Raw genomic sequence first — 17,840 nt, forward strand, 5'->3', positions numbered from 1 at the left:
TGTTTTCCTTCCCTCTCCCCTTCTCCTTTTGCCTTTTCCCTTTCCCCATCCTTGTCCTCCCTTTCTCTTATATTTTCCTTTTATTCCCCTGTAAGTCAAATCAAATGTTCAGTACATGCATATGGGTAACTAAATTATTAGAGACTGATAGAATGCAAAAAGCCTTTTACTTAATAGCCGTGGCTTCAAGTGCAGACTACACAAAAGTCAGAAAATTGTGATAGCCTTTGTGTATTGTATTTTGCCATTATTTTTTTCATTAGTGAACATTTAACTGGTGAAATCTATTGGGCAAGATAGTTTCTCAGTCACTGTGAGGATAAAGGGTGCTGGCAGGACCACTTAGATCAGCACAACCATCTTCTATAGAGTCATGGAAAGCTTCAGTCTCTAGGACAAAATCCACTTGCCATCTTCTCAGTGGTCCTGGCTTCTCATCAGTCCAAAAGAAAAAGGTCTGAAGGAAAGGCATGACTCATTCTCTGTGATTTGGGAGAGTGATGTGTGAAAGGACAAAAGCAGGAATGAGATGTGTTGGATGCCACGTCATGCCACCACGTGGGAAGATTTGCTCTGGAGAGCATTCAGTAATTTTCAGACTAATTCTAGGGTGGCAGGCATAGAGTAGGAAGTATTGTCTTCATATGTAGGCAAAGTCATTTTATTGCTGCTTTTCTGGGCTCCAAGGTTTTAAAATTGGTATTATTTGAATACCAACAAAACTAGGATGATTTCCAGGAATTGAAGTTCTGTTACAGAATTGCAGAACCACAAAACAGGTAACATTGGAAGCAAACACCTGAGGTCATCTAGTCCAACCTCCCTGTCTCTTACCTCTGAAATTTCTAAGTGGGGCAAAATCCTGGTTAATATTTGAAAAAAATATGGAAGGGTTGTGTTTTGAATCTATGCTGTGCCTTGAAAGCTTAGAAGCCAAGGTTTTTTTCCTCAAAAAACTGAGCTAAACAAGGCTGATTCACATTTATGTTATTATTGGTTTATTTCCTTGTACTTTAGTTCCTTCATCCCTCTTGTTAGTTAAGACAGACCTCTCCTGCTAGGAAAATGGGGGACTGAAAAGTCAGCCATGGCTTCCCAAACAGGTCCCCAAAACAACATTGCAGCTTGATGGAAGGCTTTCAAGGAGGGAGATGTAAGAATCAATTGTATGACTAAAATCAAATTCGTTCAGGCTTTACTTCTGAAAAAAAAAAGTGTCCAAAAGTGTAATCTTTCTCCATTACAGCAGTAGATGGGACATTTTTAATCACAATGACATATTATGATGAGAAACTTGTGACTGAAGGCTTGCTGCAGCCAAGCTAAAAATGTAGTTTACTTAAGAAATTGCCAGCGGAGACAAAACTAGAAGTAAGCAGCAGCATTTTCAGCCAAGGCAAGTTAGCCTTCATGGTACCTCAACATGAGAATACCTGCTCTGCCTCAGTGCGATTGTGGCCTGGGGCAGAGGCAAAGACATGCAACAGAGGTAAATCCTTGATTATGGATGGCATGGGAGATGACTGAAATACCTGGGTGTGATGAAACAACCAGCATTAATGCTTGGGCTTTTCTCTCATAAAGCTTTGGCTTTCCTTTCAAACCACCTCTGGTTTTTAACTCCAGAAAGAATTCTTAACATCAAAGTGTTCTGATATGCCTTATGGTAAACTCTATTGAAGACCAGATAAGCTGAACAAAGATCAGCCTGCTGCTATGGTCTCTTGGCTCTCTTTAATTATATCCAGTGCTTTGCTGTTTCCTTCCTTAATTTTTGTCTTCAGTAGCTTTAGCTTATTCATTTCTAGCTCAAGACTTGATCTTCTCCATCTTCTCTTTGGCTCTTGCTTTTTCTTTTCTCTTCTCTTTGCTTCAGGCCTGACTAGTTTGGTCTTTGAATGTTTTCTTTAACACTTCACTCCTGAAGGCAGGTTTTCCATGAACTGGGATGCAGTGCAGGCTGGGGACGGTGATTTCACAGTGTTTACCACTGTCTGCTTCCTATCCCCAGGTTCTCCATCACTGCTGCTCCCCGTTCTGCCTGCCTGCAGGCTGTGCTCAGTGTCCCACTACTTTCTTTTGCCACCCCGTGGCACTTTTCCCCAGTGGAAGGGCTCATAAGCAGCCTTCCTGCCACCTGCCACAGTGGAGACGACTGCCTTTCCTCTTGGAAGCCTTGGTACTGCACAAAGCTCCCTGAAAGCAGCCTCTCAACCCCAGCCTTGCTCACTGGCTATGGAAGGCAGTACATCCATGTTTGGGGCAGGGAAGAGGGAGAGGGATTATGAGACCCATTAACCCCAATGTCTATGAAAAGATAACTTCTGCTCCTTTAATTTTTCAATTTAAATTGGTTTTTTTCCATAGCAATGTTAATGGTTTGGTTTTTTTCTCACCACTCCTGCAGAGACAGTCCCCTCTCCTATTTTGTCTCTGTGGGATCTGTTCCTCCCTGCTGTCACAGCTTTTTCTTTCTGGCTTTCAGCCCAGTTTCTCCACAAAAGGCACCTGTAAAAGATTTTTTTCTTTTAAATTACTTTAACTTTCTTTAACCTGCTCGTTTGGTTTTTTTTCTCTGTTCCTTCTCTGATATAGAACTTTTCTTTATGCAGCCACTCTCTTAATATGTTTTCACTCTTTGGTTATCTTTTATTCTTGTAGCAGGCAGAAAACAGCCTGCAGCTTAAATTGAAATGCAACTCCACTCCTTCCAGGCACGTGATTTATGTAGTTTGAAGACCACCTCAGCCATGCTAAATGCTACAGAATATAGGAGCTTAGAGAAACAGAGCAGCTTTGCTGGCAGTAAAGGTTCTGTTAATAACCTGAAAATGACACAGAAATAAAAGGTAGATTTCAGGGCAACACTCTCTACTCCTCTGCACCTCTGTGTAGCACATGATATCAGAAATAAAACCAGTTTTGAGTGCTTTCTCTTTACAGTAACTGTAGTAATTTATATGTCTGCCCAAAGCTGAGGGCATTGGAAAATCAGGCAAGACCACTTTTAGCATCACTCTAAGGAGGAGGTGTGCCTGCTTACAGGTGTACCTTCTTCTTAACCTCTGCACTTTCATAGGTTTTCCCCTTGAACCTCCAGGAATCTCTGCTAGGACCATAATTTCCAATTCCTGTGAATGTCCTTCCACTGCCCTTGGTACTTTCAACATCCTTCTCTAAATTCTCCTGTCAAGTGGTCATAGATGGTCTTGCTAATTTCTGTAATGCAGTGAGCATCTGAAGGGAAAATTGTCTGTTCTTAGTGCAAAAATAATTAACCTCTTAATTGCATCTCTCATTTAGGGGAAAAGGCTTCCTACTCTTGCTCTTTTTTTTTTTATTTTTCATCCCCAACTTTCTTTCTTCCCTTTTTAGGAGTGTCCTTTATTATAAGAGTGACTCGTATCAGCAATGTAATTCCTCCAGCAAACTCATTCTGCTAATTTCAAGAGTCTGCTGGTGCTGTTTTATTCTTGTCATGTCGGATGCAGTAATCCAGTTTGCATTCACGATTAGATTAGGAAAGACATGAAATACCTGCATTTGCAAAATTAGTGTGGATATTTACCAGTTGGCAGCTTGTTCTCTTACTTCCTCCCCACCTCACTGCTGGAAGCCTTTAATCCACTACTCAGATGCATAAGTTAATGCCTTGCTGTGAATCAAGAAAATGTCTTTCTGCATTGTTAATTTCTGTGGCATGATCTCGCCTCATGTTGTCTTCATAGGCACATGCCATGGCACAACCAGATGAGATGTAACCTGTACTCTAACAGGCAGCAGGTAGCCAGTACGCTGACGATGCCTCACAGCAGCCTGTCTTAAGAGAGCTTTGTAAGAGAGAAAATAAAAAGGAAAAAAGGTTTTTCTGTTGGCTCACCTAGCTCCTATGGAGAGGTCCATAAAACCAACACTATATGGTGAGATATGGTTCATTAAGAGCCTGATACTCCCCATGGAAAATAATTGTCAGGGACTGTTTTTATTTTGTTCTCCATTTCTGTGTGTTCCCAGGACCTGCAGGGCAGTGAACACACAGGGAGTGCAGAGAAATGTCTGAGCCTACAGCAGCCCAGAGCCTGTTTCCAGTCCAGCGTTAACTGGGTGCAGGACACAATGATTTGGAGACTCAGAGGCTCCATCAAGTCAGCACTCAGACTCCACCTGGGTTTAAACTGACCCTTTTCCCTTTTCACATAAACACAGGTCCCTGAACCTTGTTGCCTGTGTGTCATCCCTCCACTGAAACCCTAAAGACAAAAGCTCATCTGAGTGCACAAGTTGGATTTTTTTTTTAATATTAAAAACTTTCCTGGACTTTTGTAGGAACATTCACACAGAAATGAGTGTGCCTAGCCATTAAACTTCACTATATAATGGGAGTTAATCCATACAGTTTAATGGCTTGCTTGGCTCCCCCCACCACAATCTCTCATTGCTCCAGTCTCTAAAACTCTCCCAGCTCCAATTCAGGTCTCCTTCAGCATGCTTTTCCCTGGACAGACAGGAGTCCCAAAGCAAGAGCAAGAACTGGCATGCTCCACATCCAGAGCTCAGCTTGCGTCACATCCAAACCTCAGTTTTGTTTGCAGTCGGCAAAGGATGAATAGATGGGCCACGCATCATTAGCCAAGGGCTGCTGAGATGTTTGTTCTTCAGTACCAGCCAGGAGCATGTCTTTCCATCACAATAAGTCCCTTGTGGGAAGATACTGCTGGTAACTCTTTTAATCTGCTGGGGTGCTAGTCTGAGCCCCTTGCTGTATTATTGTGATGTCATCTCAGAGTTACAAACCTGTACGCTATTCTGCCAAGGAAATGTTTTTTCCAAATATGCTGAAAGCTGCCAACTAGCTGCTTGTGCAGCTTGGTAAATGCTAGGTAATTTTCTTCTTAGGAAAGTGGGAAGAGAGTAGGGGAAAACAATAACGAAAAATAATTTACAATTCCCCAGAAATTACCTAGAATCATCCCTTAGGAAGAGCATCAACGGAAGCATCAGGGGATGCTCCTCCTGCCTGCAAAGCTGTTCACATACCATCACTTCCCCATGATGTTTCCACCCTCTGCCCCAACCTCTGCAGCCTCTCTCTCTGCTCACTCGTTCCCTTCGTCCCTAGTCACGTCTCTCCCTGCAGGCAGGCTGCACTTTCCAAGGAGCAGGCAGCTCCTCTCTGACTGCCAGGAGCTGCCTCTCTAACATCTTGGCCCTGCTGCCACCCCAAAGCAGCCAGCCAGAGAGATGTGCTTCCAGCCTGCTAGTGGCTGGATGGGCACAGGAGTGGGCAGGCAGACTGCCAGATCATCTCAGGGGAGCAGCGGGTAAGAACAGCCTTTCCTGGGGGCAGGCTTTTCCCAGCTGAGGATTCATCCAGCCAGATCGAGGCTGGCCAGTATTTCCCAAGGTGAAAGCTGCAGTGCCTTGAGCAGCCAGGAAGTCAGACACTAAAATCAGCATCTGTGCCTCCTGCCTGGTGCATGCCAGCACAGAGCACAGAAAGGCCATTTTCCTCCCCATGGTGTCCCTGCCGGGGAACGAGAGCCAGGTGGGAGCTGGTGTAAGGTGTGGACACGAGGGATGCAGCCTCACAAGTCACCTCTGTCTCAAATCATCTTTGCCCAGCTTGGGGGAGCAGGGTGCTGGTGGGGTGAGCCTGGGCACCCAGGGCTGTCTTTGGTCAAAGGGAGCAAAGCAGCGAGAGTGCAGCTGTCTTTGGCATGGGCAGTGCACCTTCTCTTTCCCCAAATGTGTCCTACCAACAGGGCACACCGTTTGCCTCTGGGCTTCCAAAAGTGCTCTGGGTCACCCCAAAAGGTCATCCTCATGTGAATTACCGCCCCACTATTGCCAGGTCATCCTGGAGTGAAAAGATCTGGAAGATGAATCCAGCCAAAGCTGTGGCTGAGCAGAGAGGGTGAGTGAGCGAGAAAGTTTAAGCAAAACCAGAAATAAAAGCCTTTCTCAATTTTCATACAACTGTGTTGACATATGAAAGCTAAGCGACAGTTTTTTTAAAGCGACTCTGTTACCTATTAAATTGCAAAAGACCAAGTCCTTTGGTATTCATGAAGAAGAATTCATTAATTCCATAACAGTTAACTTTAAAAATGCAGCAACATGCTGAATGCTGATTACTGAGCCATGTAAAAAAGGGCAGGAAAAAAAAAAAAATCAGAGCAGTATTTTATTTTGTTGTTTGTTTTCATTTCAGGTTGACTGTATTACTTGAGCAGATGCAGTGCTAACTACTGTAACCCTAAACTGGTCGCAGAAATGGCATTTCTCTGGGTCCAAAGTCCCCATCTCTCACTGCAGCTTGCCCACAGCACTGCAAAAGAGCACACTTGGTTGTCAAGTAAGGCTTGCAAGAGCTAAGGATAGGGAAAAAAAAAAAGAGGTAGGAGTGGGAGCACCAAGCACCAAGTTAAAGTATGCGTTTGTAATGTAACAGTGGTGGTGTGCTGTATTATTCACGCTTCTGCTCCACAACTTGAAATTGAGGGTGGTAAAAACAAGATGTTCAAAACCCATCTAGATGATTTCTCAGGGGGTGCTGTATAAATGCGATAACCATCACCAGTGAGAATAAAGCAAACAGCAGGAAAAAAAGTAAGCAGCCTGGTCTTTGGTGAATTCACTCTGAGTCTTACATGTCAGGAACCATTGTACTTATCATCTGAAATTCGACTCCCAGCCCTATCCTGGCTCTCCATCAACCCTCGGTCTGCAGTGAGCAAACTTCTTCTGAAGGATTGTCGGTTTGTAGCCAGCGCAGGCAACGTGTCTCTGTCAGGAACAGTAATGCATGTCGACAAGTGCACATTAATTTTAGATTATTCATCCTGACAAGGCTGTTGATTTGGAGGTTTGCTGCAACTGTTGGTTTAAACAGGCACAGAAGGAAGCTGGAGGCATGAACAAAACCCAAAAGGGGACTTCTGGGAGGGGAGCTAATATCCTGATGAAAAGTCTTCCTAAATTTGTCTAGAGCTTTGAGCTTGGAAAGCTAAAGTGAAATAGAGATGTATTTCAAGGCCTAGCAGCACAGGAGAGGTAACCATGGCAATTTAACCTATTCAGTCTGAGATAGGAAGAAGCAGGACCAAGTTCCTTCACTCCTTTTATGCAGAAAATGCTTCACATGCACTAAAGGATGAAGGAAAGGTTGTCAGAGAATGAATGAAGGAAATTAAAGAAAATTCATGCAGAAGGAAGCTGTCTTGTGCTCCAGAGCTGCTCCAAGAGAGCCAGTCCTCACAGCTAGGGCTGACAAAAATGCTGCATCAGATTTGACCCCAAATAAAGTTAATGATAAACCCCCCCACCCCAGAAAGAATAAAGGATATTGTTTTACATCACCAAAAGGAGCTCTGCTTGGGACTTCTCTCACAGAAGCACATGGAGAGATGCAGCTCACCAGCATGTGCTTCAGAAGGGACTTTGTCTCAGAAAGAAAGAGTAGAGTGCTCTGGAGGAGTTTTCTTCAGTGTGTGCAAAGCATCTGCATCTGCTCTCTGTGGTGCAAAACAGGTGTAGTTGTCCCTGTGCTCCTGTGCACCAAGGGCCATGCAGCCCTTCCATGAGTTGCTCTTGTGTCAAGTGATGCAAATATATTCATAAGACTTTGGGGAACGACTTCATGGATCATCCATTTTCATGGATCACAGGTCATTTAAACAAAAAAAGACTAATAAGCAGTTGATAAAATTATTGAGGTCCTGCTCTCACTCTTTAATATTAGTAAATCTCTCTGTGACTCTAAACCAAATAAAAGTTAGTAAACTCCCGTCAGCCTATTCGAGGGACATGTAATATGTCACAGAGTAAAACTATGCCATTCTTATGACCAAGAGGAGAATCTACAGTAAAGTGAACAGTAGTGAAAAATACTCTTCATTCAGGTCCTAATATTTGTTATTTAAAATATTCAGACAAATACCTAAAATACAGATAGGAGTGATAGGATGGGTGTGCCCTGCTCTTACAGTGGGGAGTTCCACAGCTGTGGGGCAGGAGGCTGATTCTATACCTCCTACTGTCAAACATCATTGTTTTCTTTTCTCTAAAGACTACATTTTTGATGTGCATTGCAAAAGTACAGGGAGCACTTCCTTAGCATTATCTTTCAATAATCACAGCTAAATGGTCTTCAAATTCACGTTGTCAGACAATAGTTTTTGTCATGCATAAACTTTTGTGTTATTAGAATAAAATTCTGGTAAAAAGTAACTTCTTGGAGACTTCCACACAGAGAGTGCAAAGAACTAAAACTGCCATTGTCTTTGAAACTTGAACAGCAATGAGACTCCATCCCAGAGGTCCTTCTCCTCAAGGAATGATTTAGACTGTTAATATTTTAACAATTATTTTGTTAACAGCAACAAGTATTTTGGTGAATATGGACCTAAGCATTCCAGATATGAAAGTCCTAAGACCCTTGGTTCACTCCTCCTTACAAAAATGCTGTCTTCTTGTACCTAGGGCAATGAGTGATGTGGTGGTGGTATATGGGCTTTGCCACTGAGGTTAGTAGAAGTCAGCACTGTGAAGTCTAGCAGAAATGACAAACAGGTCTCAAGAGACCTGGTGAGCACCAAAACTTGCCACATTGAGGGTTTAGTGTTGTTGACTCAAGATTACAGGGTGTTTTCTAGCGACTGTTACTCCCTGTTGAGCATACTCCTTTTCTAGAACATCTGCCTAAGCTCTGCTCTTCTCTGCAGCAGGAACAGCACTGGGGCAGCTTCAGAGGTGAAATGGTTAAGCAATAGTCATCTCCCTCTGGCTGTGGAACTAACATTGGAGGCAGAACGTAAAGAGCAGCATGCAGAGCAAGGTGGGTGCAGCTTTCCCAACGGAGGATGAGCAGCCCAAGTGAGTAATTGACTAAATAGCATGAAATCTGGAAATATTCAGTCATCTGAATTCAGGTGAAAAATGTGGGCTGAGCTACTGAACCTGCTGCTGCTTCTAGCAGCAGTGCTCAGCTGGCAAGCCCTCATTCAAGACACATTCCCTCCTGCCAGTCTTACCAGCCTCCTGCAGCTGGATGGGGCCAAGTCAGGGGGTCCTAATTCAGCCTGACTTCTTAACTAAGGAAATTGCTTATGGTAGCATGTAAGTTTTGGGTGATTTTGTTGGTATTTTTTGCCTGGGCACATTTTCCCCACTGCCATTGTTTTCCTTTTACCTGCAGAACTTTCTACCCTACTACTGCTTCCCTTTTCACCTTCTCTTCCCCATACGCCCCAGAGTGCATCCTGCACACACAGGTATAGCCAAAGGAAGATCAAGACCATGCCATGGCTGTAGTTTATTCTTTACTTGGAAAGCAGGGTGCAAAGCACAGGCAATTTCCCCTCAGTCTGCAGCAGGCTGAAGAAAGGCTGATTTGGTGTGTTTGATTACATGAAGAAATACACATTTTAAGTCCCAATCAATTACAGCTAACCCATCAAAAGATTATGGCTTGTGAGTACTCTTACTGAGTAGAAAGGTGAGGTTTGTGGGCCCTTCCTTCATTCCCTAGGGAAGTTAAAAATTAAAAAAAACAACATAGAGCTGCAAATGGAAGAGGATTTTGTAGGGTGGCCCTTGAAATCAGGGAAACACTGAGTAAAATCTGAGTAGGAAACTCCTCACCCATCACCACTCAGTGCTTTCAAATGCCTTTACTCACTCTTTTACGTACCAATGCTTAGTGGATTTTTCTTTTTCCTTTAACCGTAGCTGTTTCACTAAGATTAAATAACAAACTGCAGGATTTTCTAATATTTGAGCGTGTTGTAATTTTTGTGGTCATCCTTAATCTTTTTTTCCCTAGCACAGCTTTTTCTCTCATCAGCTTAGTATTTAAACTGGATTCATTTTTAATGCCTTAATATGCAAACACATTTATGTCAAAATTGATTCAATATTTAAACTTGTTCAGTTTCAAATACATTTTATGCTTCAGCTGTTTCAACTTGTAGATTATTTCAAATGTGGAATTGATTCCAAAATTAAGCAGGTTTAAATGTTCAGTCAATTTATTTTAAACTATGTGTGTGTTTTAGAGACCTATATTGAGAAATGCTAATTTTTTTTTATAATGGTGCTTTCGCAGTTTGCAGTGTGTCAGCAGTTTAAAAGTAAGTCTCTGCACATACAACTGCTCCCTAAGATTTAACCAAGTCTACTGCATGATTTAGAAAATGGCAAATTATTGGCCTGTGCTGAATATAGTAGGTAGAACAAGCCAACCTCAGAAACATTTTTTTTTTCTGTCTTCAAAAATGATTGGTGAAAATTAGGGTGAAGATCTACCTGCCTGGAAGTGTCTTTAAATATTTAAAATAATGTTTTTCCAAAATATGCCATTTCCAGACATAACTGTGAATCTAGGCTGTACCTGTAGAACTGCTTGGCTGGACAGAAATGGGATGTGCAGTGTGTTAGCTAAAAGGAAAGGAGGTCTGCATCTGATTCCCACTAAGAGGATCCCAGCAATCTCAGTCAATTCTCCCCTCCACCTGAAAGCCTGCATTCTCTGAACCCCGAGAAAGGATACTGGCTGTTTCAGGCAGCTGCGTCTTTGCTCTGCATCCCAGCACTGTTGCTCCATTGTGCGAAACAGACAGATATTATTTTGAGTGGAAGTTGAAAGCAGGTTCCCATATTCTCAGGTGTGTACCCTAACTGCAGGGCTATTCTCATGGACACTTAATTATTTATGCAAATTGGAATAAAATAAGCATGAGCGATTAAAAGCAATGCATAACCAAATTTTTTATGACCCTTTAGCTTTGGAAGTCCAACCTGAGATGCCTCTTCTTTCCCTGTTTCAAAGCAGCCTGTTGAAGCCTGTTTTCCTCCTTCTGCAAGTACATGTAGAGTGCTCCAGAGTTCACTTTTAACACTTTAATTTTTATTGATTACTCTTTTTTTCTTCCAAAAACATCACAAAGCACTGAAATCCCTCTTCAGTGAAAGTGAAAAGAATGGGAGGAGGAAGAGTGAAATGGGGATGTTTTGATTATTTTTTGTCCATTTCAGTGGTGAGGAGCCAAAAATCAAACGTGGCTTGAAGTACTTCTCTTCCATTTTGTTTTGGCTGTTTGGCTGTCTTCCTCTCAGGAACTCTTAATGTTTTATAGCAAAAGTCAAATGCAAAAAAATCACAGCAAAGCAAAACCTCTGTTTTTTCAGCTGGCATGACCTTCTTTGTATCTTAAAGTGCTGAATGGTTGCAAACACCTTTGCAATTGGATGCACAGGTGATGTGTTTTTATGGTAGGTGCCGAAAGCCTTTGGTTTTGCTGTCTGGATAGAGCCAGAAGTGCTCTGCTTCATTTATTATTGATCTGATATTTTTAATGATTATTAAAAGAAAAAAGGTCGAGTTACTGTCAGACAACAGCTTGCAATGTTGTTGATGCTTTGTAGCAGAACCTCTCCTTGCAGCAGTTATTTCCTGTCCTTCACAGAGTGCTAAATTTGCACTGTTAATGCTGTTAATATATTGTAATCCAAAGGATTACAGGTAAATTCCTTCTCAGGTTGGTTATAGTATGTGAAAATAAGAATTAGTTAGAAATTGGGCAATTTTCAAGATTCCTCTAATTTAAAACTGTTTTGTTTTGTTCTTCAAAATGAAATGTTGTGTAAGATTATTTAATGATGTAGATGAGCTCTTTTTGTTATTCTCTTCAAATTAAAATTTCTATGTTGGAAACATCTGAGTGTTGGCAAGAGCACACATATTAGCTGCTTTCATTTCAGAACCATTAAATGCACACAGAAGTATTATCACTTCACGTTAACAACTGATAGACTATATATACCTGCCAAAATTATCTGCAAAATAAAAGTAGGTTTAACATCTGCATAAGCTCAAGTTTACAATATCTGACACATTTTATTTAAAGTCGTACTTTAACAAAATTGTAGGCAACAAAATATGATTGCATGGGCTTATTGAGAGTTTAGGGAGTTTCAGAAGATGCTACACACAGATGCAGGCCCACACACTCCTACAGAATAAGTTACTGTGTCATATTTGCATACTTATTTCTAGCAGTTTGCAAATTGTGGTCAGTTTAGGTACTGCCGACTGGTTTTTGTCCTTTGAGGGACAGCAGTTGTATTCCAATGAAAATTTTCAGGTGCTCAGCAGTAGCAGAATCAGCTCGGAGAGTGAGAAATGCAACCAGTCAGCATCTGAGCAGATGATAAAAGCAGCCTGAGGTTGCACCTATCCTAGTTAATTAAACATGCCCAGGACTGCTGTATGGCACTGAGACCAGTAGGCAAGAAACACTCCATGAGATAGGAGGCTATTCTGACAGATTACCACCATCCACTGCTCAGGTCCCATTATTTAATTTTCTAAAGGTTAAGATAGCCTAACAGTTCAATTCAAAGCCAAATGACTTTCTCAGGGCACACTCAAAACTCCAGTGATAGCACAGGCTGCATGGTTTCAGAATCAATACAAAGGCTCTTGGATTAGTAGCTTCTGTTCCCATGCAGCTCCCTTCCCAGAGGATGCAGCAGTGCAGCCCCTGAATGCAGCCCCTGGGCAGCCCCAGTGCAGCCCAGAGTTCCTGCATTGCACCATCATGCACCCAGCTTGGTGCATCATCACACAGGAGCAGCTCAGATCATCCAGGGTGCAGATATGGCCTTATTTTTTGAATTTCAGTTCCCTGTGTTGGGGGCTGATGGGGAGTTGGCTTTACAGCAGGCATCCCAAGTGAAGCCAGAAAAGCAAGAAGAATGTGGTCCAGAAATGAATCAATAGGCTGGACTTCTAAAGGCAGGACCTCCATCCCTCTGGAAGAACAGGCAGCCACTGGAAGCTCTGCCTGGGACCTGTGAGGAGGAGTAGCATTCAATTTCTGTCATGTCCAAAGCCTACTTTGCAGGAGAGAAGGATAGCAATACTCCATCTATCAGTGGGAAAATATAACTTAGGTGCAATCTGAAGGGAGATGGGGAAAATTATGTGAGTGTGAGCACAGGAAGAAATATGGCTTGGAAATAGCCTCTGTGCTTCCTGGGAAGAACAGCTGAATACTGTGTTGGTTTCAATGGGTTTAGCACAACCTTGTCACTTCAGAACATTATACAGTTAAATATATTTATGGTTTTGACAGAGAAATCTCAATCTGTTTAACACCACGGTAAACAACTAGCTTAAAAATCTATCATGCTTTATTAAAGATGCAGAATAAGAAAATAATTAGATTAATGCCTCTGACATAAGTGGAGTAACTTCTTTTTAGCAATATGCCATATTTCCTTAGACTTTATCTGTAGAGAGACCATTTGGCAACCGTTTGACTGATATTAAAGATTATAGTAATTGGTCTTGTTAAAAAAAAAGATAAAACGTCATCTGGACTGGGTTGCAGCTGGTTTGTCACATCCTGGTTTCCTGAAGGACAAAATGTACGCCAAATAAGGAGCAAAGGACATCAAAGACAGAAAAATTTGGCTTTGGACTCTGAGACTGGCTCTTACTTGCATCAGTGCTCCTAGAGAACAGCAGACACCACATCTAGTCTTCTTAACCCATTCAGTTTTTGTACTGGTGTTGGGCTGACTTGCTGGTAGCTCCCTTTTTGATGGTATGCTCAATATAGCAAAAAAAGCTGCCACCTTAGTCAAGTAGATCAGATTCACACAAAAAAGACAGACACATCAAAAAGCACACAAGTGTGTGTATGTGAGAACATCCAAATCACACACAAAGGAAAAAAAATTGTATGGAAAAAGAACAAATAGCAAAGGAACAAATAGGGATAGAGATGGACAATAAAGAGATAGCATAGAAAGAAAGGAGAGAACTAGGCATTCATTCATTGCACAATAGATCTTGGCCAGAAGTAGTTCTGAGGCAAAAAAACTGCTCATGTCCTTTAGAACCCCCTGATGCTTGCCTGGTTCAAACTTATAATTTTCCAGGAAGAGGGAAAGTAAAGTCCCACAGTGTTAGGGTTCATTGTGTGATCAGAGGAGGTATCTCCAACACACACACTTACTGTCTGCATACCTGTATTATACCCACTATAATTTCTTCCAATCAGCTTTCCAAATAGAGTTCTCCCAATGGAAATGGTAGGTGGAGTAGCATGTCCACTCTTTATTTTTTGAGCTTATTTTTCATCAAATTGGTTCTATACCCTTCATTTCTCAAGGTTTTATGTTCTTGTGCCTGCTGCTTAGGCTTCAGCAGACTTGCTGGGCTTTCCAGTCAGAAACCTTGTGTTCTCCATGACTTTTGCTGACTCTTATGACAAATTTTATGCAACAGACTGAGCTGGATTCATGTTACCTTAGAGAGGGGAAAAAAAAGTAGTTTCTTGCTCTAGTGCTGTATAAAACACCATAAAGTGAAGAAAAACAGCCCTACCAGGTCTGAATATTCAGAAGTTGCAGTCCAAGATGCACACAGTCATAATAGGCCTATAGAGGCTTAGAAGGAGCATCCAGTGATACAGGAATTTGCTCTAAACTGTAATTTGATGCATGAATTATCAAATAAATAAAATTAATACTTGTACACTTCTAGTACTCAAAGGCTGGGAGCTCTGAGTCCATCTGCTCTTTTTATGGGTTATCTGCATTAATGTAATATCCAAAAGGCTGATCATCTGCAACACTATGTCCGTATTTCTCAAATAAAACTACTGTGACCCAGAAGATCTCAAAGAATTAGATTGAGATGAGCATGGGAAAGCTGGCTGTCCTAACTTGTAATATATATTTATGAAATGCACAATGCATTAGGTGACACAGACTGCTATTTCATTAACTGCACATTTTGAAGAGAGATTTTTCTTTGTCTTTTAAATAGATCTTGTAAGAATAGAAAATATCATTACATCAAAGAAAATATTCATATAACCCAAAAGATCTGACATAAGCCCTCAAATGCCAGGCAACCCATAGATTATATTAGAATTCCGTGTCTACCTCTAACCGTAATGCAAATCAGTAAGAAGTTCGAACAAAATGTCATCTTTTATGTTATAATTCTGTGACAGGAAGACCTGAAGGCAGATAAAGTGAGTATGCCCAGCTGATCACTTTTCACAACGGTAACTTTGTCATTTTTTAAACGCTCTGATTTGCTGCCTGGTAAGGCAGGGTTCGATACCCCACAGAGACATAACTATGCTCTAAGGAAGATTGAGATTCACTTTCTTCCTGGAGATGCCCTTACAACATTCTGCCTGGGGGAACCTTCCTCACCTCCTTGATGTTACCAAACCCCCCTGTCACTACTACTTCTGCTGATGGGGTCAGTTCTGCGCTTCTTACATTGCCAGTCAGCTCCTCTATCAAGGGTGTGGGGCTGGCATTGAGTTTAGGGTGCAGTCATGTCTTCTCAGCCTCTGTCTGCTTATTAGGAGTCAGGACTGTACTCGTGCTAGCAATTTGCTTTGGAGCAGAAGTGCAGCACTGAAGCAAAAGTGCAGATCATCATCATGCACCACATAGTGGATGAAAAATCCACACAGCTCTTAAAAGACAGAGGACAAGGACAAGAAATATCAGGGTCCCATTCATACATTCTGGACAAGCAGAACAAAGCATACAGTACTTTGCATGTTTTTCTGCATTTCTTTATATTTAATTAGATTAAATTTTACTAGAGGAAGTAATAACCTTGAATTCAGTTTTTTGCTACGTTTTTTAAATGGAAGAATACATGCCACCTGTAACAAATTCTAATAAGCTAAATATAGGTTATCAGAATTTTTTCTAAACATCAGATTTTATGGCTTGAGACTTAAGTAATGAAGAAGGATCAATACAGACAAAGAAATAAATATGGTTTGCACGCACTGTTTCCCAAGTTCGGAACAAACTTGCAGAACTGTCTGTAATTCCTCCACTGTAGCCATATATTTTGAAATCTGTGGAAATTCAGCCATGTAAAAAAATGTTCTAAAAACAAATATGAACATAAAATCATCCCTCCCTGCCCCCCAAAAACCCAAAAGTACCTGTGCATTTTCTTCCCTTGCTTCAGTTAGAAAAAAAGAGATTTGCATATGCTGCTCAGCAGAGATGATTCAGGGACCAGTGATGAAAATTACTACAGACACAAAAAGACTTCCATATGAAAAGACAGTGAAAATCTCGAACCTCCTTAGCCCGGAGATTAAATAAATAACATGGAGCATGATAGAAGTACACCAAGTAATGAATAATGTAGGGGAGACAACTTGGGAACTCCTAATTACCTTTTCTTTATAACTCATAACTAACTGCTAAGATGGGACATATTCTTACCCAAAAGCACAGTTAAATGTGGAATTCACTGCCACTAGCTACCACTGCGGCAAATCATCTAGTAAAAAATGATAAAAGGGTAGAAAAGTATATGTACATTAAGAATGTCTATTGTTATCCTGGGTCAGCTTAAAAAACAATGTGTCATAAAGCTATAATCTTCCAAAAGGAAGCTAAATACTAACATATTTTTGATATCTGGTTTGTTCCTCTGTTGTGTTACATGGTTTTTGCACATCCTTTGAAACTTCCATTGCCAACCACTGGCACAGGTGAGAGCCTGGGACAGGGGTGTCAGTGCTCTGCACTGGCCTAGCAGCATTTGTACCGCTCTAAAATGGAAATGAAGCAGGGCTGCAGGGTCAAGAGGCCACTCCTGCCTGAACACATGCTCAATTATACCTCCAGTCTGGCCTGGATTTAAACATTGTTGAGAATGGGGCTGCAAGAGCCTCCCCATGCAACCTTCTGCCTGATAAGCCTTGTCCTTGCAGGGACACATGTGGTCCAATCCTCCCTTGCAGGCAGGGAAGACTTCTGAGTCGGGCACCCACTGTGGGCACAGACAGTGAGCTTTGCCTCTTTGCTTCACATCATACTTTTATGTGTTTGATGACTGTTGCGGTGTTGCTTCAGTACTTTCTTCTTCAGGCTAATTAACTGCAGACTTTCCTCTGAAGTCACGTTTCCCAGACCTCTGATCTACCTCTGCCCTCCCTCCAGCTGAGCCACACACTGGTTGAGGCATGGTGCCCAAATCTGAATGCAGCCCCCCATGAAGCCTCTTCAGTGCCAAGTGCAATGAGAAGGGCTGTTTCAGATGGATTGCTTTTTTCCTGTTCATACATTCCACTATAGCTTTTCTTTTTCTTGTATCTGCAGGACATTTTTGAATCTTGTTTGGTCTGTGTGATCCATTACCTCTGAGGTTTTTTCCCTAGAACTGCAAGATGCAAATTATTTCCCCCAAGACCTGTACAGCTGATTAAGCCAAATAAAGTGTGTACCTTACTTTTCCTCTCTCAAATTATGTTCAGTGTAAAATAAGAAATGGGATACCCATTTTGAATGACTAAATTTTGTAATATAGCACATGATCAGGATAATATAAAGAGGATAATAGGAAAGAGCTTTTGTTATTCATTTGCTAAGTGTAATTTAGCTTTCATTATTTCTTACAATAGCAAATCATCTAGTCGTAACATCCCGTGCTGAAGTCTGAATTCTCTATGACTGAGAAGTGCATGACAACATTTAACAATATTGAAAAATTTGGTTCTGTGTGGATTTGCAAAACAGAAACCCTTTTGCAGTTTTCACAGAATTTGGCAATAGTCTTGTGGAAATGTGTGACCTGACTAGTTAACTTCCCACAGGAGCTGATGAGTATAGATCTTCTGGGAAAGATAAAATACAGAAATGTATCAAATCATTAAGTGAGTGTTTTGACCCATATAGGAGCTAAGGCTTTGACACTGATATTGCAATGAGATATATGCAACAACAAATGGAAATTCTTAGATATGTTAATCTCATTTAGATGCTGACATTAAAAA

General features: G+C 41.4%; 1 protein-coding gene across 3 annotated transcripts in view; it reads left to right on the plus strand.

Annotated features, from left to right (window-relative positions):
* The window catches only part of CDH20 (cadherin 20), a 126,096-nt gene that overhangs the window by 29,091 nt on the left and 79,165 nt on the right, over positions 1-17,840 (plus strand). The window contains exon 2 of one of the 3 annotated variants that reach the window (XM_088053014.1): positions 8,724-8,836. The exons of the other annotated variants lie outside the window; for them this stretch is intronic. The gene's annotated coding sequence lies outside the window, so the exon portion shown is untranslated. The remainder of the gene's footprint in view (positions 1-8,723; positions 8,837-17,840) is intronic. 3 annotated transcript variants of the gene reach the window in all.

Source organism: Pseudopodoces humilis, chromosome 1 (assembly GCF_049639895.1).
Source record: "Pseudopodoces humilis isolate 2021_Gansu_Grassland_sample_001 chromosome 1, ASM4963989v1, whole genome shotgun sequence".
In the NCBI taxonomy this organism is placed as follows: domain Eukaryota; kingdom Metazoa; phylum Chordata; class Aves; order Passeriformes; family Paridae; genus Pseudopodoces; species Pseudopodoces humilis.